The sequence below is a fragment of the Mixophyes fleayi genome, chromosome 2, assembly GCF_038048845.1.
Source record: "Mixophyes fleayi isolate aMixFle1 chromosome 2, aMixFle1.hap1, whole genome shotgun sequence".
Lineage (NCBI taxonomy): Eukaryota > Metazoa > Chordata > Amphibia > Anura > Limnodynastidae > Mixophyes > Mixophyes fleayi.
This window is the reverse complement of record NC_134403.1, coordinates 305,771,837-305,783,961: the sequence shown is the minus strand read 5'-3', so window position 1 is coordinate 305,783,961 and position 12,125 is coordinate 305,771,837. Positions and strand designations below refer to the sequence as shown.

General features: G+C 37.0%; 1 protein-coding gene across 1 annotated transcript in view; it reads left to right on the top strand.

The window, feature by feature from the left end:
* Positions 1-12,125, top strand: part of IL1RAPL1 (interleukin 1 receptor accessory protein like 1) — a 1,105,500-nt gene that overhangs the window by 1,032,520 nt on the left and 60,855 nt on the right. The window lies entirely within an intron of this gene.

Here is a 12,125-nt window from a genome sequence, read left to right as displayed (position 1 = left end):
ATACAATCACCACCAGAGGATTTATTATTATTATTATTATTACCATTTATTTTATATAGCGCCACTAATTCCGCAGTGCTGTACAGAGAACTCACTCACATCAGTCCCTGCCCCATTGGGGCTTACAGTCTAAATTCCCTAACATACACATACAGACAGAGACAGACAGACAGACACAGACACACAGACACACACACACACACCGACTAGGGTCAATTTGTTAGCAGCCAATTAACCTACCACTATGTTTTTTGGAGTGTGGGAGGAAACTGGAGCACCCAGAGGAAACCCACGCAAACACAGGGAGAACATACAAACTTCTCACAGATAAGGCCATGGTCAGGAATTGAACTCATGACCCCAGTGCTGTAAGGCAGAAGTGCTAACCACTTAGCCAGCACACAGCTGACTGTCAGTGTTGAGGCTTCCACAAGAATAACTCATGTCCATTCCTACTTACTTTTTATACCCTAAGATCAAAAGATTTCTAGTCACAAAAACAGGGAGACACTTAATCTAGGGTTTCGATTTTAACAATCGTGACTTGTTGACACTGAGAGATAAAACATCGAAAGTTCTTACTGTCAAAGACTCAAACACTACATTCACTACATTTAGATTCAGGAAAAGAAAAAACATATGGCACCATGGAATCCTATGCGCACAAACATGCACTTTTTCAGATTAGAACGTCATCATCATCAGCTAACATGGCCGTTGATGTCGATTTTCACCCCCACAACAAAGTTTTAACCACACTACTATAATGAACTATCACCTCACATGATTGCCATATGGATCACAAAACATGCCATTTATAAGTAATTATACTAAAAGATGGCTAAAACCATATGTTGAGAATTTGTACTCAATAATGACGAATACAATTGCTTAAAAAGATATTTTCATGTAATAGTACATTTTAAATCTTGAAATATTACTTTCTATTTCATTATGTTGTTCTTATTTATCAGCTATCCAAAAACCTTGTATTCATAATTGATATTATCCATTTTTGGGACAAATTGTATTGCATTTTGTGAATGCTCAATGTGATGCCTTTTCAGGATCCACATAAGAAAAATGACAGCACATCAATTAGAACTGTTATGGTAACAGAGTAGGATCATTTATATTCTTATGAATATGCTTCCAATAAACATAAATAGAACATTCACTGACTACAGAGCTATTACATGAATACCACTGGGATTCATAACATTCTTCAATTTTGCTATTCTTGTTTATTTGCTTGTCATTGTATTAAATCTAATCCACACAAAAACTACTGAAAGGTTATACGTTTAAATAATGGATCCTGACCCAACTAAAGCATGGTGTACAAGTATACCAGTATTTCATGTAATTATTTCTACTAGAATTTATATTTTAAAATACCCTTTGTAGAGTTAAACGTTATTCCTGCATTTAAGTTGTAAACAATGGCACACATTTCAGTAAAACAGACAAAATAGTATACTTACCTTACAATTTAACAGAGTAAGAGATTGCATTTTTTTGTAGAAATTAAGGAACCCAATTGAAAATATTGAATGCCTCCACCAAGAAAAAAAAAAGATTATAAAAAAAAAAAAAATCTTCATTTTGATTGTAAAGTGCATCAATTGATTTGCAGTTTCTCCACACAGTACTTTGAATTTTTTATGCAATCCATTCAGAAAACAATTGGATTGCATGGGAAAAATTATAATAGAATATGTTCATTTCAGTAAAGAATAATACAATTAGAACACACACTGCAATTTGATTGCATTACTATGCAAATGATCATAATCATACAAAGTTCCATACAATTTGATTGCATAATGTCTCTTACACACTAAACAATTACTGTAAAATGAATCAAATTGTATCACTATAATGTAGCAATATATGGCCCAATCTGCATTTCATTATGAGCAACCTGTTACTGTACCACAATAGACAGCAACGTGGCATGGGAACTTTGCATATAGGTCTAAAGGTAGATAGATGACATCGTAAAAGGACGAAACAACAGCTTTTGAGCTGCATCACTTTTTCTAATGATCATTTATTCACAGAAAACTACAAAATAAGCTAATAATACAAATTAGATAACTTTTGGACTAGGAAAAATATCTGCTGGCCACAAATATTTAAATCAGGATAGACAAAGGTTTAACAGGAATTTCTGATAATATAAGTCTTTGGCAGTCTTTGGCAGTTTATTTTTTTGTTTAAAGAATATTATTACTTTTATGTCAAATCGATTTGTTTTCTTGAGCTTACAAAGTTTGGTAGACATATTTATTTCATAATGCATCATCCGTTTCCATTCTCTGCCTTCTCAGACTATTACTGTGTTCTGTAATTATTCATTTCTGCTTGAAGTTAGATGCTTGCCAGATTAAAAGGATAGAAGGATAGAGTATGATTTATTCCAAAGTGTCATCCTGTCAATTCAGGCTGCAAGTCTGATTATTTTTCACATTTTTCTAGAGCAGGTCCACATAGAGCCACTAGTGGTATGTCAGGGATTTTTTATATTACAGCAGGTGTTTTGGTGCAAATGTAATTATTTCATTAATAGTCTTTGGCTTCTAATCCTTCTGTTTGAATGAATAGACCAGAATGCTAAGAAGCCACCAGAAACCTACAAAATGTTTTTTTCTTTATTTTTGTTTTTGTTGTTGTTATATAAAACCCATTATAAAAAGGAAGATAACCACATCAAATAAAGGGGAAGCTAAATGTACAAGAATTGTATTCTGAATTTCCCTTGAATTAAGTTTTTTGTTCCCTCTTGCTCAGCTATCAGCATTGCTTTTGATCTTCAGAGTTTCAATCATCTTATATATGTCTATAGTCACTCTTACACGTCTTTGCTTGACCCTTGACCTTCATTATGTCCCTCATTATTTGTATATTGTTTTAGTCATAGGGGAATGGTTCATATGACTACAGTATATGCCTTTCATGATAGCATTATGGGAAATGTGTTTTCTGGACATGGATAGCAATTATACAATTTAAAGTATTTTTCAATTTTTTAACACTACATTTCTTTAATGTTCTTTCCTAAAGTATGTGGTCAAGGAATGGTGGTTCATTACATGTTTTACGTTTGTAGAGAATCAGTGCACCCATTTGAATTGAAGCATTTAGTTTTTTTTTATCTATAATCAAAAAAGTTTCATGTGCTACTTGTCTAAGAATAGAGCAGAACAAATACAGAACAGTGGACTTTTTTCCAAAAGGGAAAAATTGTACTTGATCCTTGTCTAACCTATGATCTTTATAAATAGTACTACAGCAGTGCCGGAATGACAGTTGTGTAAATGTTTTCGCTTTTGCAAGAAAGTTTGGTGCTGTGTTTTTATTTCATGCTATATGGATTGTTTTACAAACACTAGGATCCAGCAATAATATTGGAAGAATAACTCAGTGTCCACCAATCAATCAGTTTTACCATACACCAGCAATCAAAGTTTTTTATAGATGGTATGCAAAAACAACCCTAATTTAAATAGACTACTATTGGCTCTAGACTCAAACATCAAAGGATGGCTATCCACAAAACTGGTCCCTAATGAACAGAAGCATAAAATATGAAGTCTGCAAAGTTAGTCTAGCAGCAGTTAGTCCCTGATTATTTGTAGTCTGAATAAAGTCTTTGAAACTTCAGAATAAACTATTTTAAACAAAGCTCATTAACATTACAGTTTTACATCTTTTGAATTTGAATATAGTCCTAGATTCTCACATCATCCAATTTCTATCAGCAATTTGACCAAAGCATGCTTTGAAGTCTAAATGTTTGCACCATAGAAGATATATTTTCCTGTTACATCTTTCCACAAGGGTACAAAGTTTGATGAAAATTCAATAACGTGCTTACAGAGTCTCTTATATCTTTACAATGCAACCTGCACATACAATATTCCCCAAAATAAACTTAGCCTAGGCCACTAAATTATTCATATCCTTTCACTCTACATTACCTTCCATTCTCCTTGCTATAGCCTACACTAGAATAAAACAATAAGCCGCAAGTGCAGAAATAGCCCAGTTATAGGCAACACTCATTCACCCACCAAAATTGGCGGCCTTGACCAATGTCTTTTGTTTTCAACTTTGACACTTGGTTCTTCTCCAACATTTGTTTTGGTAGCTGAGCTAGACCAAGTACAGCAAATACATTTCTGTGTTATCTGAGTTAAAACCAAGGAGACACATGTGAAGGATATTATAGATGATATGGCTGCATCAAGATGGCATGCAGACATTACACTTACACATTGATTGTAACCCTTCACAAAAGAACAGCTCCCACTAGAATTTCTCTTTGATCTGGCTATTGCTGTAAGGCTACTACATTCATTAAATGTTGTGGCTTTTCATGAATCAACAATCTATACATTTTATTCTGTTCGTTTAGGGTTACACTCCAGCAAAACGAGTTACACCTACATCTTCCATCATTCAGTACAATGTGATAGCATCTTCCTGTTAGCTCACAATAATTAGGCATTGATAAAAGTAAATAGATGAAGGAGGCCTGCACCTTCATCTATTAATTTACTATATTCTCATATTAATCAGGAGCCATGACAGCAGCTTTTAAACACCTTGTTTGACTATAATTGTTTTCTTATGGTAGGAGTAAGGTAGATCTGACTGAATAGTAGCAGTATGTGCCATAATGATGCCCCTGTAAACCAAACAAGGGGACACATCACTTGTATATATTTGCAAGTACATAAGATTATATAGTGCTGCCTTAAAGAAAAATGTAATCCTAATCTATTTATCTGCGGCTTTGTTAAAACCTTATGCCACTAGCAGGACAAGAATAAACCCATGAGTTTATGCAATTTTAGGCCTGTGTTCCATTTCAAGACTACTGGAGGGAGGGGGCTCTATCTTTATTATATTCCACTGGGCCTGGAGAATGCTTCCTTACAATACTTCTAGGGTGTCAATCATCGGCACATTATAGTGGCATCAGTAGACATTTAAAAGATGATGAGAGACCAAGGCCCCAATATTAAATCATCCACTCACCCACCTATATGTTAAAAATGACATGCACATAGTTTAACAAACCAAACACTTAATTTGTTTGGCCCTTCACAAAAGGCAACATTTTGATTGTTGGCTGTTAAACTGGAAAATAGATAGGGATGTTAACCAATGAATCATGGGTATTTGGATACCAGTGACCATCTTCTTCAATGGTCACAAATCATCACCCTTATTATCATCCTCATCAAATATATCTACAGCAATTACATTTTCCTTTGAAAAATAAGACACACCAAGTAGGTACCCGTTAGGCAGCACGTGTGACAAACTGGAGAGGGCCAGCAGCAATACCTTGGAAAGGGTCAGCAGCAATACATTGAATAGGGTCAGCAGCAATACATTGAATAGGGTCAGCAGCAAATATATTGAAGAAGGTCAGCAGCAATACATTGGAGAGGGTGAGCAGCAAATTCATTGGAGAGGGTCAGCAGCAAATACATTTGAGATGGTCAGCAGCAAATACATTGGAGAGGGTTGGCAGCAATACATTGGAAAAGGACTGCAGCATCCGTATCAGAGCTCATTAGATGGACAGCATCTGCTTCAGCAGACATCCACGCCCCTGGTCTGCTAGTGCCATTTGGGATTGACACAGATATCTTTAGAATTGTAACACAATGATCCTGATTACGTTAAACTCTTTCCGAGTACACACTGATGAGTGGGCAGCTTAAGAACACCATCGCTAGTTTATATAATGGGATCCAAATTTCCTTATTTCCCTCCCAGAATTCAAAGGAACTGTCTGAGATGCTAAGTTTACTAAGAACTAAGTATGTTATCATTAAAGTATTCCTCCACTATTCTACTATGATGTGTGTTATTTTGAAAGAAAGACACTTTACATATGACTTAAACCTAGGATCAAGCATGGTTACCAAAATGTAGTGATTCAATTTCAAGATGCTGCAAACCCTTGGGTCCTGGTGAAGTGAATAAACAACATGATCCACAAGGCTGATAGACTTTGCCAAATCGCTAAGTTACATCTCATTCTTCAGTTTCTCCAGCTGCTTTTCCAGTAGTTTGATTAGGAGTATGACTTGACTCAAGCTGACAGTGTCTGAACTCACTTCATTTGTTACAATTTCAAAGGATTTCAGCAGCTTGCATAAAGCAGCAATGATTTTCCAATGTGCTGGAGTAAGGTAACATGTCCCACTTCTCCAAATGTTATGGTTTGATGTGTAGGTCTTGATGGCTTGTTGCTGTTCCTCTAGTCTCTGTAGCATATAAAGTGTGGATTTCCACCTTGTTACTACATTTTGTTTCAGTTAGTGTCATGGCAGTTAATATTTTTTTTTTAAGCAGCCGCTGCATTGTTCTACATGTGGTCGCTGAATTTCTAAAAATGGCTGGAAATTTTACGGCCCATGAACAGCATCTCCTGTACTGATCTCTCATTATTTAAGAAATTCTGCACAACTAAGTTTATTGCACAATTCTTGTTAAAATTCACCAAGTCGTAATGCACACACAATATTGGCTCCGTTATTGGCAATGAAGATTCGTGAGGATAGTCTTAGTGGGGTGACACATTTTGCTAAAACATTTATTCATTTTCATACCCTTAATTATCCCCCTCATTCTGTTGGGGTTCGGTACGTTTTTCTGAGTACCACAACCCCAACAAGCAGGATCCCTACAAAGAAAATCCCATTTGAAATAAATCGACCTAAATATAAACAGACTTACCTAAAAAGTGAAGTTGCAGACTTCCAATGGCTCAAGCATGCTGACAGCAAGTAATTCCGAAGACACAGCTAGTGACTTGCACGTCACTTAACAATGCGACCTAGATAAATGTTAATTCAAAGCGGCAATGTCGGGACCCCGCAGGTCAAGTGTTTAAAATATTAATGATAATGCTTCATTAAAGGAGACAGCTCTGAACCCTCAGACTGACATATAGCACTCATGGATACCCTCTTTAGACTCTCCTCAGGATTCTGTGATTGGTCAAGTTGTTCTTCAGCCTCAGTGTTATTTTCAGGCATTGATTTAGCTGTTTTGAAGGTGACAGTGACAGACCTACACTCTGAGCGACAAGGTGGTGCACGGGAAATTAAGGAAGAGGCACAACGGTGTTGGGCACTCCATTTTGGAATAGCCTTTCAAGTGTATACCAGTACTAGCAGTAGCAGAACTCCTACTAACAAAAACTGGGCACAGTCTGAGCCTTGTCTTGCCACTGTGGGTGGTGTATGGAGTGTCAGCTATTTTCCTTTTTTTAACAAATCATTACATTCATCAGAAAGAGGTGTATCTTACTCCTGCCTCTTGTATCAAGAGCTGATGTTTTCTTTGAGACTGAATTTGACAAAACATAGCGTTTGGATTTTAAAGGATGCTTTCTTCAACTTTTTTTCCACATGACCTTTTTTTGGGTAGAGGTCGTAACAGTATTACTACTGCCAGTACTGATAATGGCATGCTCCTGATTTGTGCAGGAATTCATGGTTGCCAAGAGGAGTAATGCTACGTGAACAAGTTGAAGCTACTTGTAGCTGCATGCCACCACATCAGAGGAACACCCAGTGAAACAGGAAAAAGAGAGAATGTTATCTTACAATTCTTATGACACTGCTCCACAATATACTTCTGTCACTGTTAATAATACCGTAGGAGCCACTGGCTGGTATTTTTGCAACTGAACAGGGTTTCGCCGAGGTTAACACACCCCTGGTCTTCACCAGGGACCCTCGTAAAGAGGTAAGGTCTTCGCTGCATGGATCAACAATTTCTATTGGCTTTGAGAAACTCTCAGTCTAGAGATGAAACGCGTCAGCCTATTTCCTAACATGTGTTAATATTTGGCATTTGCACCTTGTTTATTGAACTGATACGGATAAGGACTAGCTTACAGCTATAAGCAAATAACGTAGAGAGAAATATCTGTGAAACTACCTACCATATAACCTTTGTCCCTGCCCGGGCAGATTTTTGCACTGCATTTTTTCTACAGCCTAGTCACAAGCCAGAGAGTTATTGGATTACAGAACATCAGGGCGGCTGTTTGATTGACGCTAATTATCCTCCATTACCCTGAATACTAAAAAGCTTGTTGGTTCAATTATATCCCGCAATAAGACAGCTATAAGCCGGAGAGCCTGTATACCACGGAGTATTGGGGTGGCTGTTTGTCTGCACTACATCACCCCTTTATTTCATACCATCCTGTATACAGAGGGCGTTCCAGTCCGGTTCCTATATGTTTACCATTCTGCTGTTGTTCCGTGCTTATGGATACTATACAACAGTTCTATAGAAATATGCTAGTAGGATACTAAATCCTTCATTCACACATATGTCTCTATTCCATCAAATATTGCTTTTGTTATCCGACCATCATATTATGATTAGCATCCATTTGTCAGCGCTTGTGTTAGCAATTTGTTATTTGTTGTATTTTATACTTTTTATCATATTATATGTGTTACTAAAGTGTTGTTTAACTTTCCCTATGGTGAATGTCTTTTGAATTCTACCATAGTTTTTTATAATATTGGTATTGCTGTTATTGCCCCTTGATCACACTTGCGCTGGATTGTTTGTTTATACATGGTTTTTGATAGGGAGTAGCAATTCTCCCTTTTTGTATCTCAGCTGCAGTGTGTGTATTTGGAATATAGATAGCCCAGCGCAGGAATATTTTCTTTTTTATCACTGAACATGTTGTGGTTCTCCCAGTCAGTCACCAGCGCAGTGGAGTGTAGACAGGAATGGTCGAACGATCCAGGTCAAGTCAAACAGTAGCACAGTACACAGGGATAATCAGAAGAGGTGTCAGGTCCAAACATAAGGTCCGTACCAAACGGGCTGTGTAGTACCAAATTGGAATCCAGGAGAATGAGCCAAGGAACAAGCCAGAAGTCAGCATACACAAGAAGCAGAACAAAACAAGAAGTGCCAGAGCTGGTGTGAACCAATACACTGGCACCCAAATGGCGCCAGAGTGTTCTTTATATAATCTAATTCGGCAGTCAGAACAAAGCTGACCACCGACAGGAAGCCAAAGAAGCGCATCTTGTTGCTAGGTAATGGGACACGAATGTCTCTGCACATGCACGTGAAGCGTGGTGCCCTAGGACCGGAAGTACATCCCGCTGCTAGGCAACAGGACGTGGAGAGTTGCGTAAGATAGGCGACTGTCCCCTGCACTTGGGAGGAGTGCGGGGACTGTGCCTGAAAACTTCCAATTTACAAAATTTGTTCTTCTTTGTTAAGAAACAACTTTTATATTTTAATGAGGGATTGTACTACTCTGAGTCAAAGACAAGAACATCCTGTTTTCTTTTTTGGAGTGTGCAGCTGCATTGACCCTAACATGCTAAAACCCTTTTATTTAATAAAGATGACACTGAATGACCCTTTACAAATTGACAAGTATTGCAAAATAAAAAAGATTAGAATATAGAATAAAGTTTTTTAGACAGTTTCATCTGCTAACCCTGACACAAAACACTTTTTTTTAAAAAAAAAATAAATAGATGTCACTGAAAGACCCTTTACAAATTGTCAAATATTGAAAAATAGAAAAAAGGGTGTTTGCGTGTGAATATATATAGTTTTTTGGGGTGTGCATCTGTACTGACCCTGTCAAGCAAACACCCTTTTTTAAATATATATGTCACTGAATTGACAAGTGTTGTAAACTAGAAAAGATCAAAATATAAAGCATTTTTTTGAGTGTGCAGCTGTGTTGACACACACTCAAACACCCTTTTTAAATATAGATGTCACTGAATGACCCTTTACAAATTGAAAAATATTGAAAAATAGAAAAGATTAGAATATATAGAGTTTTTGAGGCATGCAACTGCACTGACACTCACACGCAAACACCCTTTTTTAAATATAGATGTAACTAAATGACCCATTACAAATTGACAAATATTGCAAAATAGAAAAGATTAGAATATCGAATATAGTTTTTTTGACAGGATCTGCTGCTGAATCTGACACGCAAAAAACCGTTTTTTTCTAATATAGATGTCACTGAATTACCCTTTAAAAATTGCCAAGTGTTAAAAAATGGAAATGCTCAAAATATATAGCATTTTTTTAGGGTGTGCAGTTGCGTTGACTCTCACATGCAAACACCCTTTTTTAATATTGATGTCACTGATTGACCCTTTACAAAATGACAAGTATTGCAAAATAGAATAAAGTTTAGAATATAGATTTTTTGGGGGGGGGTTCTACTGCAGTGATGCTCACAAGCAAACACCCAGTTTTTGTCAAACTTAATTCACATATCACTGCACCACACAATATTACTTTCAATTGAAACACTTAAATTTTAAATTAAATAAATCTATTTGTTTTTTGGAGTATGCTGCTAATGTCCATACAGCATATATATAGTCATTTAGTCTATATACTAGTGCTGTATATAGGCATTAAGAACAGCCATTACAAACTTGTCAGTGTAAACTCTCTGAAAGATTGAAATTAAAACCAATTTAACAGCAAACTATTGTAGCTGACTGACCTCTAAAGAAATGCTTTACAATAATCCAACAATTTTATTGTTTGTTATGTCTCTCTTTCACCCTGAACACTATTTTCATAGCAGAGCACTGCATCTAATATCCTCCCTCAGGGGTGCACGCAGGGGGGTTGCTGGTTCTCCAGAAACCCCTCCCCTCCACGAACGAACGGGCACTAAACATTGCCCTGTACTGTACAGCAGCCGTGGCGCTGTCACAGAAGCGTCCGTGGCGGTGCTGTATTGTACTACAATACAACACTGCCGCGGACGCTTCTTTGACAGCGCCGTGGCTGCTGTACAGTACAGCATAGCTAAAAATGGAGCTGCTGCGCATGCGCGGCCGCATGCGCAGCAGCTCTCTCTCTCTCTCTTTATTTTTTTTGGGCGGGGAGGAAAAAAACCTGCATTTGCCCCTGTCCCTATACAGTGCCTGCTCTAAAATGGCACATGTGAAAACAAGGAAGGGCTATATACAGTATATAGAAGATAATGATCCAAAACTATTGAAGTTTTGTATCAATATTTTCTTGTAAATTATTTATTGCCTTGTTTTGAGATCTGAAATTGGCCTCATATGCATTTCATGACTCGGTTTCACTTGGGACCCAAGATCTCAGATCTGTTGGATTTCTCCAAATCCGAACCGTTCATTTCTAATCTTTGATGTTAAAAAATTACAATATTTGTATTATAAAGTTCACACAATTTCAATATAATGCTTGTGGTAGGTTGCAAAAGGGATAGGAATGGCACAATTTCAGCTGCTACCTCAGGCAGTAAACTAGCTAGGCACACCCCTGCCCAAGCTAGAACACACGTTTGGGCCTGCGTTTTAAATTGACACTATGGGGGGAATTCAATTTCCCCCAGAGTAATGCCGCACTAAACCTATTACCGTTAATACGGTCATTTTAACCCTGCTTTTTGCTCGCGACTCAGGAAACCGGAAGCAAAAAGCCGGCATTGCAATTACCATATTAACGGTGCTATAAATATTTACTTCCAAATGTGTTTTGTGTTTCCGTGTGGCTAATCCCATAACTGCACTTACCATATCTCAAATTTTATATTGACAGAGACAATGAATGGAGTGAGAAATATAACTGAGAAAATAATTCCTGAATCAAATATGACTTAGCTCCAGACTTCTGAATTACTGATTGTAGTAGAAGTAATCTAAAATCTATCCTTATCTCAAACAGAATATTGAATAATGCATTACAAATATATAAAAACAGCTGGCACTCATTCATTGTTTTTACAACACAAACAATCACAGCAGAATGCTATCACTCCACTCTCAGATGCCCGGAAGTTTGTAATGACTCTCCCTGCCAAACAAGGCACTGACAGTTACCTGAATCCTTAATGCTGGCAGGTGGGCTCACTACTAAAGTTTCCACATTTTATTAGAACATTTTCAAAATCTTTATTACTAAGTTTAAGGCATAATGGAAATTATGAACAAGGAAATGTGACTATCAGTTCAGCTATTCTGTATGTCAAATAAATCAAAAAGAAGCAAACAACAATGCCAAAATCCAAGCACCTCAACTATTTATCT